The sequence below is a fragment of the Eptatretus burgeri genome, chromosome 15 (genome assembly GCF_056783735.1).
Source record: "Eptatretus burgeri isolate ZD-2024b chromosome 15, Ebu_testis_v1, whole genome shotgun sequence".
Classification (NCBI taxonomy): domain Eukaryota; kingdom Metazoa; phylum Chordata; class Myxini; order Myxiniformes; family Myxinidae; genus Eptatretus; species Eptatretus burgeri.
In genome coordinates, this window is record NC_140975.1 from 31,424,364 (window position 1) to 31,444,363 (window position 20,000).

The 20,000-nt window shown below is 40.7% G+C and overlaps 1 protein-coding gene and 1 long non-coding RNA gene across 3 annotated transcripts in view; one reads left to right on the top strand and one right to left on the bottom strand.

Annotated features, from left to right (window-relative positions):
• The window catches only part of LOC147011840 (uncharacterized), a 128,856-nt gene that overhangs the window by 102,378 nt on the left and 6,478 nt on the right, over positions 1–20,000 (bottom strand). The window lies entirely within an intron of this gene.
• The window catches only part of LOC147011842 (uncharacterized), a 43,230-nt gene that overhangs the window by 20,750 nt on the left and 2,480 nt on the right, over positions 1–20,000 (top strand). Inside the window, exons 5-6 of one of the 2 annotated variants that reach the window (XR_015051727.1) lie at positions 13,233–13,342; positions 14,095–14,255. This is a non-coding gene — a long non-coding RNA (uncharacterized LOC147011842). Of the gene's footprint in view, positions 1–13,232; positions 13,343–14,094; positions 14,334–20,000 lie in introns of those variants that run through there. The other variant, XR_015051726.1, reaches the window with a different exon arrangement.

Here is a 20,000-nt window from a genome sequence, read left to right on the forward strand (position 1 = left end):
CCATTGGGACCATACTCTGTGCAGAGCATTGGTGCTACCGAAGCAGTCTCCTTGGCAATTGGACACAACCTGGATGGGTCACCACTCCGACGCAGGATACCAGCAAGCTGGCACTCATTTTGCCAGCTTCAGAAGGATGACAGGCAGAGTCAACCCCACCTGGTATTAATTCAACAGCCTAGTGGGATTTGAACTCAGGATCCAAGGATGTTGGCTGGGATCCCAAGCCCACCACCCTAACCATTAAGCCAATACCAAGCAGACTGACTCATTCACTCACTGATATAAATGTTTAGTACCTTCTTGGTTGGGTAAAAAGCTGAAATTTACATACTGATGCAACTCGAAGCCAACATCTCAAGAAAAATAACCCCCCCACCCTCCCCCCCAAAAAACAATGCCCCCAAAGCAGTTTCTTGACAAGGTTTATACCAGGTGGTTTTCTATTGTCTTACCAGGATAGCTTCCCCATGCTCTATGCTCTTAAATGCTGACCCTCAAACAAGGAAGCAGCATGTACCATTTTTAAAAAAATAATTTTTGGTATGACTCGATCAGGGTTTGAAGACTCGACCAGGGTTTGATCCATCGACCTCCCAGACTCGGAACAGAAACTCTAACTATTACACCACCAAGTCGGGTTACTCTTGATGAGTATTACATTATTTTAAATTGAACTACTGTCAACTTCGGTGAAGAGAGACCAGCCCTGTTGACATGAAAAATGTTCCTTGTGGGTGATGTTTCCTCATAAAACATGTAAAATACATTCAAATGTCCCTTCCAGCCAAGTCCCTCATAACTGAAGTTTAACTGTAATGTTTTTATTCACCCTGCACTTAATGTCACTCAGCACTGGTATTTACTCTTGAAAGAATCATGCACCATTATTTAAATGGATACTCTACAATCTACATGGTTGTGTTAAACTAACTTATTATATATTTAATCTAGTCTATAAAGCTCTTTCTCACCACTGACTCACTCACTGATATAAATGTTTAATAACTTCTGGGTGGTCGAGAAAGCTGAAACTTCGCATACCACTGCAACCCGAAGCCAATATCCCAAGAAAAACCACAAAATAGTCGGAAAATTTCCGTAAACGAAAATAAGCACAAATAAAAGTCAGCCAGTGCAGCCTCCGTCTGCTTACTAGGGGTCACTTAACCCAAGACAATGAAAAAAGAAACGAAAATCTTCGCAGAATATTGCTATGGTAACAAAAAAAAATATATATATATATATATATATATATATATATATATATATATTCATCTGTGCATGCCAAGCTTTTCATTTCGTTTGAAGCAGCTGGCAGAGAAGGCTGTGCAGTGTATATCTAATACATTATATAATGCTCTTTCTAAAGGGGCTGTCACACCTTGACGTTTTAGCCAGCGTATGGCAAGGTCTCAAAATGTATGTAAAACGCTGGCATACGCTGAACTATTGATGTTTTTTTTTAAGTTTTGGGCATATAATAACGTGTTGGATGTATGCATAACGTATTGGTAACGTACACAGAACGTTTCAATCACATATAGATAACTTATACCAACGAATGCTGAGCGTGTTGTCGGCGTTCACAACCTATGCCCAACGATAGTCTAACTTATGCATAGCGCGGCAGCCTATCGCCGATGATCACGTGGCATAGGCTAATAATAGGCTGCGGCTCGACGATTCAAATCATAACCGCACTAGACATCGAAGTGTGAAGCCGCTGTCACACCTTGACGTTTTAGCCAGCGTATGCCGACGTATGAAAAATTTGCCGAACCAAGCTGGCACACGTCGAATACGTGATGGGTAAGTTTTGTATACGTTAAGAGCATGCTGGCATACGTTGTACTTTTCTGTCATACGCCAAGTACGTCGAGAAATTTTCAGCATGTTGAAAATTTATCAACGTACTCAACGTATGACTCACACATTCCGCATACGCTGGCATAAGTTTTGTAGGCACGCTACACGATCGTTGACACACGTCGACACACGTTACTTGTACGTTACTCATAAGTCGAAACACGTCAAGGTAATGGTTAGTGTCAGTGTTCTAGACTCCCTGGTTTTTTTTTTTTCTTCGGTATGACGGTCATGTTGACACTTCGATTTCTAGTGCGGTTATGATTTAAATCGTTGAGCGGCAGCCTATTAATTATATTATATCATAACCGCACTAGAAATCGAAGTGTCAACATGACCGTCATACCGAAGAAAAAAAAAAACCAGGGAGTCTAGAACACTGACACTAAGCATTACGTCGATGTGTTTCGACTTATGAGTAACTTACAAGTAACGTGTGTCAACGTGTGTCAACGATCACGTAACGTGCCCACAACACGTTACTCATAGGTTAGAAATAAGTTTCGGCTACGCTAACCATCACCTCGACGTGTTTCGACTTATGATTAACTTACAAGTAACATGTGTCGACGTGTGTCAATGATCGCGTAACGTGCCTACAACTTATGGCCAGCATTATGCGGAACGTGTGAGTCATACGCTGGCATACGTCGAAAAATTTCAACCATGGAAAATTTGTCTAACAGCTCAGCGTACTACGACGTATGCCAGCGTACTACGACGTATGCCAGCGTGCTCTTAACGTATACAAAACTTACCCATAACGTATTCGACATGTGCCGGCGTTTTTCGCCAAATTTTGCACATGTCAGGCATACGCTGGCGAAATCATCAAGGTGTGACAGGGCCTTAACCACTGACACACTCACTCACTGACAAATGTTTCGTACCTTCTAGGTGGGTTAGAAAGCTGCAATTTGGTATAGTGATACGACTCAAACCCAATATCCCAGGAAACGTCACAAAACCAATGGAAAATTTCCATAAACGAAAATATCCTTCAATAAAAGTTGGCTGATGCAGACTCGGTCTGCTCACTGCAGGTCACGTGAACCAAGACAATGGAGCTTACACTCAAACTGGTTTCCAGGCAATGCTAACACAAGCCTCTCCCACCTCTTATTTTATAACTTTTTCCGTTGTTGCATATAAAACTAGAACAGCATTCAGTAGAGCGCATACATCCACCAGGCTGAACAGTTTATATTTTGTATCGCACTGATAGGACGGGTCTGCATCTGGACCATTCGTCCTCATCACACACCAAAACCTAATCGACTTGTTTGTGTCACCTACCCAACTCATCCACCAAGTTTTGTCATAATGTGTCCACAACTTTTTAAATATCATGCCATATATCGTTTTTGGCCCCATCTCTCAATGGTGAAGAAACACTTTAAAAAAATTTAAAATTCTCATAATCTGATCTTACTCCAGTCCGTGGCCATAAGAGCTGAAGGAATTTTGAGGTGGACGAGTTTTCTCACTGGATCCTGTGAGGGCATGCTTAAAGGAAGGGGGAAAAATCTTGGCTAGACATTTGGCATCCTGTGCCTGTTTTTTACGATGCCATCTTGTTTGGGGCAGATGTGCAAGTACCCACTTTCGGGTTTCATCACTTTCTCTACTTCTGGTTACAGATGTGCGAAATGTGACATGTTCTTTGGATTCCTCATGGAATTTCCTGCATAATGAAACTAGTTTTACCCTCCTGGGGCCATCGGCATTTGGCATAGCTGTAACCAGTAGAGAAAAACAAGCTCAAATGAGCTAAGATCCTCATCCTCTTAATAATGACGTCATAAAAACGAATACTGCACTACTCTTCTGCTATTTTAACAGACTGCTCTCATTTCGACCTCTCCTTCATTCCTTGCCTAAAAAATCCAACTATTACAGCGCTTCTTCTCTCCATGCTCTGAATTCGCCTTCATTGCATCCATCAAGAATTGTGTTAAATCGCATCTCTGACCTAAAACTTTTAAAAACCACAGTTTGCCATGGATGTTCGCTTTCCATCAACCATTCTTTTTTTCCAACTTCAGTGCCAACTCACCCCCCTCACCCCTCACTCTCACTCTCAAAGCAACCATCCCACTCTTCTCCCTCCAAGCCTCCCTCCCACCTCTCTCAAAAATTCCCCCCTCACCTTTCTCCCACCTTTCATCCCCCTCACTCTTCCTTCTCAAAGTTGCCCCCTCTCTCATCCACCAACCTGCCTCCCTCCACTGCCCTCTCACCTCCATCTCTTCACTCCACCTCCTCAAATCCTCAACTGCCTTCTTCCTTGTCTCTTGTCCCCCCTCTCCCCCAGCACCACAGAGCCTTTTCTCCTCCTCATTCGGCCCCCTCCCCTCGTTATTCTGCAATACCCCACACTCCTTCAGCAACCCTCCTTACCTGCCCCCCTCGTCCCTTGTCCTACCCTCCCCCTCCCCCTCCACCTCCTGCACCCAAAGCCTCCTCCCCTTCCTCTTCATTAAAAGTGTGGACCTCAAATATCCGGGGCCTTCGCTCAAACCTTTCAGATCTTTCCATACAGGTTGCCACTGACAAACCAGACATTATCTGCCTAACAGAAACTTTCCTCTCCCAAGACGTGTCTGACTCCCAAGTATCTCTCCCTGGCTACTCCCTCTTACGGTATGATAGACCTGAGCCTCGTCCTGGTGGAGGTGTTGCTCTCTTCATCAAAGACTCTATTCCTCACTCTCCATGCACTGCTCTCACTCCCCCACACCCCCAGGAATACCTCTGGCTTCGGCTTCCCCTCCACTCCCACCTCATGTTTATATGTGTACTGTACCGTCCACCGAACAGTGATGACTCCATCTACACCTCACTATCCGAAAACATGGACCATCTTCTATCTTCTCATCCAAACTCTCTCTTCCTCTTATGTGGTGACTTCAATTGTCATCATGCCAGTTGGCTAGGTGTGGGTACCTCTCTCACCTGTTATGGCACCTCAGCAAAAGCTTTCTGCGACTCATTGGGACTGACTCAATCGGTCAACTTCCCGACCCGGATCTCAACCAATGGTACTCCATCTCTTCTGGATCTGGTTTTGACAAATTTCCCTGACAATATCTGCTGCTCTTCCTTCGCTCCAATTGGTTCTTCTGACCACGTCCTTGTCAAAGTGGACATCTCTCTGGCTGTTATCAGAGAACCACCTCACCGCCGTCGAGTCTGGCATTTCACTCAAGCCGACTGGCAGGGTCTCCGAGCAGCCATCAAACTTACAGACTGGTCTCCTATCACTACTTTCTCAAACATCAACTCATCCTGGGAATTCTTTCAAAGAAACTTGCTCTCCCTCATGCACAGATTTATCCCCTCTCGTGTTCAGTTGTCTTACCCTTCCTCCCACCCCTGGTTTACTGAAGCTTGTGGCGAGGCAGTTGTCCTGAAACAACTTGCCTTTGCCTCATGGAAAGCAAACCCAACTGAGGGCAATCTCAGTTCTTTCCACAAAGCTCGGAACAAGTGTGCATCTACCCTCAGGAGAGCCAGAAAACAACATCTTTCTCATCTCAAGTCTGAACTCTCAAACCTCTCTCCCTCCTCAAAATCCTGGTGGCGTTTAATCAAATCTGTTTCTGGTGTATGTTCCCCCTCCATCCCCTCCCTTACCTCAAATGGCCGCACTGCTGATTCCACACGTGATAAAGCTGAATGTCTAAACTCGGTGTTTGCAGCTAAATCTTGTGTCCTAAACCCATCACTATCTCTACCCACTTTACCCAGTCGCACCCAACTGTCCCTGGACTCTGTATCCTTTTCTCCTGACAAGGTGGAGAGCTTGCTTTCAAACCTCGAGTCAGATTCTGCAACCGGTCCAGACGGCATCAGCCCACGTGTCCTCAAAGCCTGCTCTTCTGCTCTTGCTCACCCTCTCTCTGCTCTATTCACCCTCTCATTTGCCCAAGGTCATCTGCCATCTGCTTGGAAATCTGCTAACACCACTGCCCTGCATAAAAAAGGTGCAAAAACAGATCCCTATAACTACAGACCAATCAGCCTTCTCCCAATCATCAGCAAGGTGATGGAATCCATCATCGCTTCAGATATGAAATCCTTCCTCTTCTCCAATAGCTTGATTTCCAATCATCAATTTGGTTTCAGACCAGGTCACTCTACCCTGGATATGCTGCTTCTGCTCTCCCATCAATGGATGGAGGTCCTCAATGCCAGACAGGAAATCCGAGCCGTATCCCTGGACATATCACGTGCTTTTGACACAGTCTGGCACCCTGCCCTACTCACCAAACTCTCTTCCCATGGTATTCAAGGCCATCTCCACTCATGGCTCGCAGACTTCCTCTCCTGTCGCAGTCACCGTGTGGCCCTAAATGGAGTTCCTTCATCCCCTCTTCCTGTGCAGGCTGGAGTTCCTCAAGGTAGCGTTCTGGGCCCTGTTCTTTTTCTGGTTTTCATCAATGATCTCTCGGACTCTCTGGAAAATCCTCTATTTCTCTTTGCCGACGACTCCACCATCTGTCATCCCTCAGACCGGCAAGCAGCAGCTTCTTCGCTCACTGCAGATCTGGATAAAATCACAAACTGGTCCAACACATGGAACATGTCTTTCAATCCAGACAAATCTCACACTCTCACTATGTCTCTTCGAAAGGACCGTTTACAAAACCCCCCCATCCACTTTCTCAACAATCCTCTGGAAGAAGTCTTTTCTTTCAAGCTTCTAGGTCTCACTATCTGCTATGACCTTTCCTGGGAAAGTCACATTTCCAACCTCGCCTCAAAAGCCAGTCGCCGACTGGGAATCCTCCGTCGTGCTAAGTCCTTCCTCGGCCCTCTTGAGCTCCTGACCACTTACAAAGCTTTTGTCCGTAGCCTGATGGAGTACTGCTCTCCCCTCTGGGCTGGTGCTTCTGCCTCCCACCTTTCGCGGCTTAACGCTGTCGAAACCAGGGCATTTAAGATCATCGGCATCTCCCGCAATGAAGCTGAGTCTTTGGGCCTCTCACTCAATCACCGCAGGTTGGTCGGTGGTCTTTCTGTCTTCTACCGACTCCTCTCCAGCCTTGCCCCCCTGCTCTCTCTGCGATTTGTCCCCACCACATTTCCACAGGGCGCTCAAGGTCCGCCAACAACCCCCTTCTGGTAAAACTACCAAAATCACGAATCACTGCTCATCTTCACTCTTTCATTCCTCTTTTTTCCCGCCTTTGGAATAAACTTCCTCACTCTATTCTTTCCCATTCTTCCCTCCAGGCTTTCAAAACAGCTGTTCACCACCACCTCTTATCTTCCCCCATCCAAATCCTCGATCTTTTCTACCCCCGATAATCCACCCAAGCCCACTTCCTTCATTTCTCCTGCTTTCCTTCCTGAAAGTACCTGAAATGTCCATCTTCTCTTCGCCATGTTCCCCGTCCCATCCCCATCCCTCTCCCTTCCACAGTTCACCTAATGTGTCTGTTCCCCACTGTTTTGTCCCTTCCACTCCCGCCCCTCTTGTCTCATGCCTCCTTGCTGTGAGTTGTGTGTTTGCTCTCATACGAGCCTCGACCAAGGTATACAAAAAAAAAAAAAATTGTGATGTACCAGGTTTGCGATAAATAATTATCTGTGCTAATGCCCGGCTTGATTCCCACAAACAATATTCAAACGGCTTACCTAGTTTCGGAGATAATGGTATAGGTGATTTCAATTAGCGGTGATATTATGACGTCAACTTTTTTTTCTAGGAAGAATTTCCAAAATCGGAGATGGTTACTGTCTGCACGTGGGCTTTCTACATATACATGGCAAGTTTCACGAAGATCCGATGAAAACTCTGGGTTGTGAAACAAAAAATGTCAAAAAAAATAGGAATGACGTCATAAAAATTGATATGACGTCATAGTTATGTATCGTATGTGCGGTAATTCATCTCTGCTAATGCCCTGTTCGATTCCCGCAAACAGAATTCAAAAAGCTTGCCTAGTTTCGGAGATAATTTTTTCGGCGATTTCCATTAGCGGAGATATTTGATGTCATAACTTTTTTTCTCGGAGGAATTTTCTAAATCCGAGATGGTTACTGTCTGTGCAGGGTATTTTTACATGTACATGCGGAGTTTCAGGAAGTTTCGATGAAAACTGTTGGCTGTGAAACAACAAAGTCCACAAGAAGAAGATTAAGAACAACAACATGAGTAAGACTTAGAGATCCTCCACGAGGATCTAATGATGAAAACCGAGATAAGGTATCATACGCATATGCCCAAAAGTCATCCACCTCAAAATCCTGACATATCTTCTGGCCAGGGTCTGAATTAGTACTTTTTTATGCCTAATATATATATATATTTAATACGTGTGTTTCAGGTTGAGTGGTTTGTGTAAATGGCAGAAAAGAAACTACTTGTTAGCCTGCAACTTCGCTAGAGACGGACACCTCAAAGTGTATCATATGCCATACAATAATCAGATTAGAAGACAATGGGATCCTTCTTATGGGATCCTTCCATTTAACTAAAATAGGCCTTGCATGCATTGGAAAGTATATTGTAGGTAGTGGGTTAGAAAATGCCCTTATTGAAAACCATGTGTTTGGTCCTAAAGTGACTGAAAGGTAGCAACTATGTAAGGTCAGTGAAAGGAATGTTCACGCAAGCAGAAGTTGTAGAGAGACTGAAATGGAAAGCATTTTAAGCACCATGGAAGATGAGGCTTCATTAACTACACAAGGAAGTGTGATTTAGTCCATGCAATGCAAAACAGGAAGATGGAAGATGCACAACTCATGTTTCAAGAGCTGAATACAACATCAGAAGATTCATTCGATGATTTCACTCCGAAAAATGTTGAGCGTTCTGAACAGTGCAAGTATCTGGAAGGATTCTTACATGTCGTAGGTTTTCTGAAGTGCCTCATTAGAGCTGACGGGGAGGGAAACTGGATCCTCTACCGACACACAGTAAAGGAGGCCCTTCCTGTTTTTCATACATTTGATAGAGTTAATGACTTAAGATGGGGTTCACTCACTGTTCCTAGAGCAAATGCTGAATCTTGAGCGATGCTATGCTGAGGTTTATGTTAAGTTCATGAAAGGCCATTTTGTTGTTCGAAGAACAAATGGAAACTTTAATGCATTTGGTGTCGACATGGCTCTCGAACAGACAATAAACAGATCTCAGAAGTCAAGTGGAGGGTTCATTGGCCAAACAAAACGAAAAGACGATATTGCTGAATGGGGAGCTTGCCTATCATGAGGTCCTTATTAGAAAAGCATTTCAAGGACTACTGAACATTTCCCAAGTTGATTATGAGCTGAGAATGCACCATCAGCCAAGAGGAAGGCTCAGAATTAAAATGGAACATCCAACAAATGCTGCAGTATGTCAAAAGCAGAGCAAACCCATATCTCAGCGGAGGTGAGGTCAGGCTCGACAGCATATTAACCAATGAATGTGTGCCACGATCAAATGCCAAAAATTTACTCCAGTTTTTGACAACAGGGAAAGAAGCTCATTCAATGTTTCGTGAGGAAAGGTATATCTCGCACTGAAAACCTCGATCAGCTGCAATCCACAAGCAAAAACGAATCCTCTCGCTCCGTTCATTCTTCAAAAATGGCTCCCAAGGATCGACGATAACACTCAGGAGGGTATGCCTCTGAGCAAACCACTGAAACGAGAGAAGGCGAAGCTCCTGCAGGACCATCTCTCTGGCGAGGGTGCTGCAAGCACGAGCGCAGTGGGTAGAAGCGGCACCTCCAGCTTGTTTACAGCGAGCAGGGGGTAGTTCCACCACTTCAAGGCGTGATATAATTTTTCGGGGAGTGTGCCTCCACGGATCACGACACAACCAAGGCATTCCCTGCAGAACTCGTGAGCCTCATCAACATACAATGTGACACACTGACACAGCGTATATGGATGTCCGGAGACAAACAGGTACCCCTTCTCCTCGATGAGGAGAAGGGGTCCCTGCCGGAGCAGGTCTTTAACGCTGATGAGACCGGCTTGTTTTGGAAAAAGATGCTGACCAAAACGTTCATCTCACAGCGTGAGAGCAAAGCAGCTGGCTTCAAGGCCGCAAAGGACCAGGTATCCCTTCTCCTCTATGCAAAAGCCGAAGTGGACTTCATGGTAAAGCCCATGATGCTCTACTTGGCACTACCTGTGTCCTGCAGGGTGAAAAGGATGGCATGAGTGACGTCTGAACTTTTTACCCCTCAGCCCGAATTGGGCTGAAAAAGGGGTATTGTCGTCACAGGCATTGTCCGGACGTCCGTCCGTCCGTCCGTCTGTCAACTTTTGGTTTCCGTCAATTTCGAGGAGAACGCCTTGTCCGATGAAATCCATTTTAGCAGGGTGTGTTGGGGTTGAGTAGAGGAAGGTTCCTTTCGAAAATGGGCGCGCTGCGATTTTCACGAGCCGCCACGGTAGCCATCTTGAAGTCTGTACACGGTAGCCATCTTGAAGTCTGTACACAGTAGCCATCTTGAAGTCTGATTTTCGATATGACGTCCAACGTGCTCTAACTGACTGCATCGTCGTGATATCACTGCTTCCTTTTACAATGCATGGGCTGAGGGGTTACGCCTGCTTTGCGGAGCTATTTTTATTTTATTTGTAAGCATCTTTATTAATGAAACTGTAATCATGCATTTGTGATCGAAAACATTTTAAACTTTAAAAACTTTCTCCTTTGAACCAGGAACCGATAACATTATCCCCCTTGTCCCCATTGTACCAATTCCCCGACTTTGATGGTGTCGCCATTTGCGGCTTTTTTCATGAACCAGGAACCGCTGTGAGCCGATAAAATTATCCCCCTTGTCTCCATTGGAAGAATGACAAAACACTGGCACATTTTACCCCAACATTTGTGGATTTTACCCCTGACAATCATGGATTTTTCGCGGGTCAGAAAATCCCCGGAACCAATCCCCCCATTTCCCATTGAAACAATGCCCCCACATTTGCGGTTACAACATTCGCGGGGTTTTCCTGGAATTTATCCCCCTTTAATGTCGGGGTCCTGGTGTGTATGTATGTATGTATAATGTATATGTACATGTAGATGTGTGTATATATATATGTGTGTTTAGAGTGGTGGGCTTGGGATCGTAGGATCCTGAGTTCAAATCCTGCTTGGCTGTTGAATTCATACCAGGTGGGGTTGACTCTGCCTGTCATCCTTCCAAGGTCAGCAAAATGAGTACCAGCTTGCTGCTATCCTGTGTCAGAGTGTTGACCCATCCAGGATTTTGCCCAAGAGCCAAGGAGACTGCTGAGGCAACACCAATCCTCTGCACAGAGTATGGTCCCAATGGATGGATGGATTGAAATGTGTGTGTGTGTGTGTGTGTGTGTGTGTGTGTGTGTGTGTGTGTGTGTGTGTGTGTGTGTGTGTGTGTGTGTGTGTGTGTGTGTGTGTGTGTGTGACAAGCACTCCGCAGATCCCAATTGGACACAGTTTGGTGGAGAACACCACATGTTTCGATTTTCCTGCCGATCACATCACGTGCCTTCTGGTTGAATGGTTTGCAAAAGCAGAAACAATTGTCTGGGTGGCAGACGGATGGTTGTTCTGTGCGGATTATGCAGTTTTACCGTGTGAGACATAATCTGTGGCAATGCTCACCATAACAATCAGGAGGTGCATCTAATGAATAAACGACAAATGTGGAAACATTTGTTAGATGTTTATTGGGGTGCCGTCCTGATGAGAGTAAATAAGTTCAAAATCTGTATTGGTGGTTCCGTTTGATGTTGAATTGCAGTTGACTGGATAATCTTTGGCTGTTTGATCGTCACTGGGGCGAGGTATCTATGGTGGAGGTGATGCTTTGGTGTGGGACTGTGTCCAATGGGGAATGGTACTTCTCACACTCCACATGTTTTGATATGTATGTATTTATTTATATACTATTTTGATGAAAAATTAGACTCTCATCTCTCACTTGTGAATGGAGGGAATAACCAATCAGCTCTCACCTCATTGCTTAAACCCAGGTGGCTAGGATTATATAAATAAATTGACTTCTTCCATGCTCTTCTCGCCAAAGAAGCTGCATAAAGCAACCAAGAAAGGCCAACGTTGCCATGTCTAACTTTTGTTAGCATGATCTCGTTCTGAGAACCTGTTGAACATCTCGTATGTTTAGGACTACAGCAGAATCCACATCGAGGATGTTGATGTTCATTTTTGTTTTCAATTAATTATCACCAAACATCACAGAGTACGTACCATATAGACACAGTCCATATCACGAACACTCATTACCAAAGGACATTCATAGCAAAAGAGATGTTCAACCCAATGTGATGTGAAGGACAAAAGGCTAATTTAAAAATGTCTTGTTGGTTGATAAAGTCCCAAATTATCTCGAAATCCATTCGGATTATAGTGGTTACCTTGATTATGAAATCATGGTTTGAATAAGAATGGCCATTGTTCCTCTACATAGGCATCTCACAATGCCAGCATATGTGAAACGCTGTGCTGTATATGGATATATATATATATATATATATATATATATATATATATATATATATATATAAAAAACACACAGCGAGATATGAAAATTTATCGTGTGAATTAACGAAAACATTTTAATATGCGCATTTAATGAATGACTGTTCTTACCTCCGTTACTGAAGGTGGAGAGAGGTTACATGTTTCCACCCTGGTTAGTCCATCTGTTTGTCTTTCAGCAAGTTATCTTAAAAAAGTTATGGATGGATTCGAAACGAAACGTGGTGGATGAGTTCGGTGTGTGACAAGGATGAACTGATTCGATTTTGGTGAAGATCCGGATCCGAATCCGACTGCTGGAATCTTTTAAAGTGATTGTTCATCATTGAGAGATCGGGCCAAAAAACGATATGTAATACGATATCACACAAAGTTGTGTACGGATTCGGACAAAACTTGGTGGACAGGTTGGGTGTGTGGCAAGGACGAATTGATTCGATTTTGGTGAAGATCCGGATCGGGATCTGATATTTTTTTATGTGATTCTTCATCATTGAGAGAGAGTGCCAAAAACGATAGAGTATATCGCATGATATCTTAAAAAGTTATGGACGGATTCAGATGAAAATTAGTGTATGAGTTGGTTAGGTAACACGAACAAGGTGATTTGATTTTGGTTCAGATCCGATTCAGATCTGGCCTATCAGTGGGATACAAAAGGTAGATTGTTCAGCCTGGCGGAGGTGTTAGCTCGACTGAGTGCCATTATAGTTATCTCTGTTATTGCAGGAATTGTGTATTTGTATACACGTGTCCGTGTGTGTGTGTGTGTGTGTGTGTGTGTGTGTGTGTGTGTGTGTGTGTGTGTGTGTGTGTGTGTGTGTGTGTGTGTGTGTGTGTGTGTGTGTGTGTGTGTGCTTACAGGCAGTGTCCTGAATCCAACTGACATATTAAATCACCCCTGGTAGTGGCTCATGCAGCGCCTGGACGAGAACAGATCACGTGACATCATTGTACAGGTTTCCAAGAAGGAGGTAATTGTATTCCTGAGCCTTGTTAATGTTAAGTAATTCGGTTACATGGCACTGTTACAATTCAATAACGATTACGAAATGTGCCATAATCATTGTTATTCGCCATCAGTAACTGGCCGGAAAGTGGGCAATTCCGTGGGTGAAATGTGTGATGCTTGTTTGTACAAGCCACGTTCGTTCACACCATCACAGCTCGGTGGTGTTGAAATCGGTTTCTGCATACTTTGGTGCACATTGCACGGTATTGTCTTTACTCTGATTTTTTTTATCAGGTTGAGAGATTTCAAATGTTAAAATTGCAGTAATAACAACAATCAAAGTAAAAGTACCTAAAATTTCAATGGCCAAGTGAAGAAAGTTCAGGAAATCATTATTTCCTTAGCGTTGACACTTGAGGATTTCATTCACGATGATCCCAGGTATGAATCCCATATGCTGTGTGGATTTCTCCATCGTCCAACAATCAAAAATGTGGATATATATATTTATACCTATATATGTAGAAAAATAAAAAAATTACAGGCCCAAACCAGGAATCCATCAAACCATGCCACTGCTCTGCAATATGAGCTAACTGGGAAACCTACCAACTGAGTAACGCAATTCCTCCATATATACAGGTGCCAGTCTTTCTTTCTTACTTTTTTTTCCCCCACATACTTATGATGTTCTTTCCTGTTCATTTCCAATTATATTACTACACCCCATATGGTGTTTAATAGAGGACATGGATGTTTTATATTCCCCCACAGGGGGAAGTCCCACTCGAGAGCAGGCCCTAGCTGCTCCTATGGTTGGCAGTGAGTGCCCCGGAAGCTGTGGAGGAAAAAGAGTGGCACCTGTATATGTGGAGGAATTGCGTTGCTCGGCCGGTGGATCGCATCACCCAGATAGCTCAGATGGCAGAGCACTGGTATGGTTTGCTCGAGGACTTGGGTTTGATTCCTCGTCTGGGCCTGGAATTTTCCACATATATTTATGATGTTATATCCTGCTCATTTCTAATTATATATACATACTGTATATAAATGGAATTCTCTCTCTCTTTCTCTCTTTCTCTCTTTCTCTCTTTCTCTCTTTCTCTCTTTCTCTCTTTCTCTCTTTCTCTCTTTCTCTCTTTCTCTCTTTCTCTCTTTCTCTCTTTCTCTCTTTCTCTCTTTCTCTCTTTCTCTCTTTCTCTCTTTCTCTCTTTCTCTCTTTCTCTCTCTTTCTCTCTTTCTCTCTCTTTCTCTCTTTTTCTCTCTTTCTCTCTCTTTCTCTCTCTTTTCTCTTTCTCTCTCTTTTCTCTCTTTCTCTCTCTTTCTCTCTTTCTCTCTCTTTCTCTCTTTCTCTCTCTTTCTCTCTTTCTCTCTCTTTCTCTCTTTCTCTCTCTTTCTCTCTTTCTCTCTCTTTCTCTCTCCTCTCTCTTTCTCTCTTTCTCTCTCTCTTTCTCTCTTTCTCTCTCTCTTTCTCTCTCTCTTTCTCTCTTTCTCTCTTTCTCTCTCTTTCTCTCTTTCTCTCTCTTTCTCTCTTTCTCTCTCTTTCTCTCTTTCTCTCTTTCTCTCTTTCTCTCTTTCTCTCTTTCTCTCTCTTTCTCTCTTTCTCTCTCTTTCTCTCTTCTCTCTCTCTTTCTCTCTTCTCTCTTTCTCTCTCTTTCTCTCTCTTTCTCTCTCTTTCTTTCTCTTTCTTTCTCTCTCTTTCTCTTTCTCTCTTTCTCTCTTTCTCTCTCTCTCTCTTTCTTTCTCTCTCTCTTTCTTTCTCTCTCTCTCTCTCTCTCTTTCTCTCTTTCTCTCTTTCTCTCTTTCTCTCTCTCTCTCTCTCTCTCTCTCTCTCTCTCTCTCTCTCTCTCTCTCTCTCTCTCTCTCTCTCTCTCTCTCTCTCTCTCTCTCTCTCTCTCTCTCTCTCTCTCTCTCTCTCTCTCTCTCTCTCTCTCTCTCTCTCTCTCTCTCTCTCTCTCTCTCTCTCTCTCTCTCTCTCTCTCTCTCTCTCTCTCTCTCTCTCTCTCTCTCTCTCTCTCTCTCTCTCTCTCTCTCTCTCTCTCTCTCTCTCTCTCTCTCTCTCTCTCTCTCTCTCTCTCTCTCTCTCTCTCTCTCTCTCTCTCTCTCTCTCTCTCTCTCTCTCTCTCTCTCTCTCTCTCTCTCTCTCTCTCTCTCTCTCTCTCTCTCTCTCTCTCTCTCTCTCTCTCTCTCTCTCTCTCTCTCTCTCTCTCTCTCTCTCTCTCTCTCTCTCTCTCTCTCTCTCTCTCTCTCTCTCTCTCTCTCTCTCTCTCTCTCTCTCTCTCTCTCTCTCTCTCTCTCCATATTAAATCCATATTAAACCACTAATGTCCACATAATCCATATTAAACCATTAATATCCTTATAATCCATATTAAACCACTAATGTCCACATAATCCATATGAAACCACTAATATCCTTCTGATCCATATTAAACCACTTATATTCTTATGATCCACATTAAACCACTAATAACCTTATGATCCATATTAAACCACTAATGTCCACATAATCCATATGAAACCACTAATATCCTCATGGTCCATATTAAACCACTTATATCCTTATTATCCAAATTAAACCACTAATAACCTTATGATCCATATTAAACCACTAATGTCCACATAATCCATATGAAACCACTAATATCCTTATAATCCATATTATACCACTTATATCCTTATAATCCATATTAAACCACTAATATCCTTATAATCCATATTAAACCACTAATATCCTATTAATCCATATTAAACCACTAATATCCTTATGATCCATATTAAACCACTAATATCCTTATAATCCATATTAAACCACTAATATCCTTATAATCCATATTAAACCACTAATATCCTTATAATCCATATTAAACCACTAATATCCTTATAATCCATATTAAACCACTAATATCCTTATAATCCATATTAAACCACTAATATCCTTATAATCCATATTAAACCACTAATATCCTTATAATCCATATTAAACCACTAATATCCTTATAATCCATATTAAACCACTAATATCCTTATGATACATATTAAACCACTAATATCCTTATAATCCATATTAAACCACGAATATCCTTATAGTCCATATTAAACCACTAATATCCTTATAATCCATATTAAAGCACTAATATCCACATAATCCATATTAAGCCACTTATATCCTGATAATCCATATTAAACCACTAATATCCTTATGATCCATATTAAACCACTAATATCCTTATAATCTATATTAAACCACTAAGGTCTTGATAATCCATATGAAACCATTAATGTCCTGACAATCCATATTTAAGCACTAATGTCCAGATAATCCACATTAAACCACAAATGTCCACATAATCCATATTAAAACAATAATTTCCACATAATCCATATGAAACCATTCATGTCCTAATCATCCATATTAAAGCCTGAATGTCCACATAATCCATATGAAACCATTAATGTCCTTATAATCCATATTAAAGCACTTATGTCCACATAGTCCATATGAAACCATTAATGTCCTAACATCCATATTAAAGCACTTATGTCCACATAATCCATATTAAACCATTAATGTCCTTATAATCCATATGAAACCACTAATGTCCTTATAATCCATGTTAAAGCACTAATGTCCACATAATCCATATGAAACCATTAATGTCCTAACATCCATATTAAATCACTTATGTCCACATAATCCATATGAAACCATTAATATCCTTATAATCCACTAATGACCACATAATCCAGGTTAAAGCACGATTGTCCACATCATCCATATGAAACCATTAATATCCTTATAATCCATATTAATCCACTAATGTCCACATCATCCATATTAAACGATTAATATCCTTATAATCAATATGAATCCACTAATGTCCACATAATCCATATTAAACCACTAATGTCCACATAATCCATATTAAACCACTAATGTCCTTGTAATCCATGTTAAAGCACTAATGTCCACATAATCCATTTGAAACCATTAATATCCTTATAATCCATATTAATCCACTAATGTCCACATAATCCATATGAAACCATTAATAACCTTATAATCCATATTAATCCACTAATATCCTTATAATCTATATTAAACCACTAATATCCACTAATGTCCACATAATCCACATTAAACCACAAATATCCTTATGATCCATATTAAAGCACAAATATCCACATAATCCATATTAAACCACTAATATCCTTATAATCCATATTAAACCACTAATATCCTTATCATCCGTATTAAACCACTGATATCCTTATAATCCATATTAAACCACTAATATCCTTATGATCCATATTAAACCACTAATATCCTTATAATCTATATTAAACCACTAATATCTTGATAATCCATATGAAACCATTAATGTCCTGACAATCCATATTTAAGCACTAATGTCCAGATAATCCACATTAAACCACAAATGTCCACATAATCCATATTAAAACAATAATTTCCACATAATCCATATGAAACCATTAATGTTCTAATCATCCATATTAAAGCCTGAATGTCCACATAATCCATATGAAACCATTAATGTCCTTATAATCCATATTAAAGCACTTATGTCCACATAGTCCATATGAAACCATTAATGTCCTTATAATCCATATTAAAGCACTTATGTCCACATAATCCATATTAAACCATTAATGTCCTTATAATCCATATGAAACCACTAATGTCCACATAATCCATATGAAACCACTAATATCCTCATGATCCATATTAAACCACTTATATCCTTATTATCCATATTAAACCACTAATAACCTTATGATCCATATTAAACCACTAATGTCCACATAATCCATATGAAACCACTAATGTCCACATAATCCATATTAAACCACTAATGTCCTTATGATCCATGTTAAAGCACTAATGTCCACATAATCCATATGAAACCATTAATGTCCTAACATCCATATTAAATCACTTATGTCCACACAATCCATATGAAACCATGAATATCCTTATAATCCATATTAATCCACTAATGTCCACATAATCCATATTAAACCACTAATGTCCTTATGATCCATGTTAAAGCACTAATGTCCACATAATCCATATGAAACCATTAATATCCTTATAATCCAATAATGTCCACATAATCCATATTAAACCACTAATGTCCTTATAATCCAGGTTAAAGCACGACTGTCCACATAATCTATATGAAACCATTAATATCCTTATAATCCATATTAATCCACTAATGTCCACATCATCCATATTAAACGATTAATATCCTTATAATCAATATTAATACACTAATGTCCACATAATCCATATTAAACTACTAATGTCCACATAATCCATATTAAACCACTAATGTCCTTGTAATCCATGTTAAAGCACTAATGTCCACATAATCCATTTGAAACCATTAATATCCTTATAATCCATATTAATCCACTAATGTCCACATAATCCATATGAAACCATTAATAACCTTATAATCCATATTAATCCACTAATATCCTTATAATCTATATTAAACCACTAATATCCACATAATCCATATTAATTCACTAATGTCCACATAATCCATATTAAACCACTAATGTCCTTATGATCCATGTTAAAGCACTAATGTCCACATAATCCATATGAAACCATTAATATCCTTATAATCCAATAATGTCCACATAATCCATATTAAACCACTAATGTCCTTATAATCCAGGTTAAAGCACGACTGTCCACATAATCTATATGAAACCATTAATATCCTTATAATCCATATTAATCCACTAATGTCCACATCATCCATATTAAACGATTAATATCCTTATAATCAATATTAATACACTAATGTCCACATAATCCATATTAAACTACTAATGTCCACATAATCCATATTAAACCACTAATGTCCTTGTAATCCATGTTAAAGCACTAATGTCCACATAATCCATTTGAAACCATTAATATCCTTATAATCCATATTAATCCACTAATGTCCACATAATCCATATGAAACCATTAATAACCTTATAATCCATATTAATCCACTAATATCCTTATAATCTATATTAAACCACTAATATCCACATAATCCATATTAATTCACTAATGTCCACATAATCCATATGAAACCATTAATATCCTTATAATCTATATTAAACCACTAATATCCACATAATCCATATTAAACCACTAATGTCCACATAATCCATATGAAACCATTAATGTCCTTATAATCCATATTAAAGCACTAATGTCTACATAATCCATATGAAACCTTTAATGTCCACATAATCCATATGAAACCATTAATGTCCTTATAATCCATGTTAAAGCACTCATGTCCACATAATCCATATGAAACCATTAATGTCCTTATAATCCATATTAAACCATTAATGTCCTTACAATCCATATTAAACCATTAATGTCCTTACAATCCAGATGAAACCACTAATATCCTTGCAATCCATATTAAACCATTAATGTCATTACAATCCAAATGAAACCACTCATATCCTTACAATCCATATTAAACCATTAATGTCATTACAATCCAAATGAAACCACTAATATCCTTACAATCCATATTAAACTAGTAATGTCCTTGTAATCCATATTGAACTAGTAATGTTCTTATAATCCAAGTGCCTCGTTATGTCCTGTATCTGATGTATGTACAAACTCT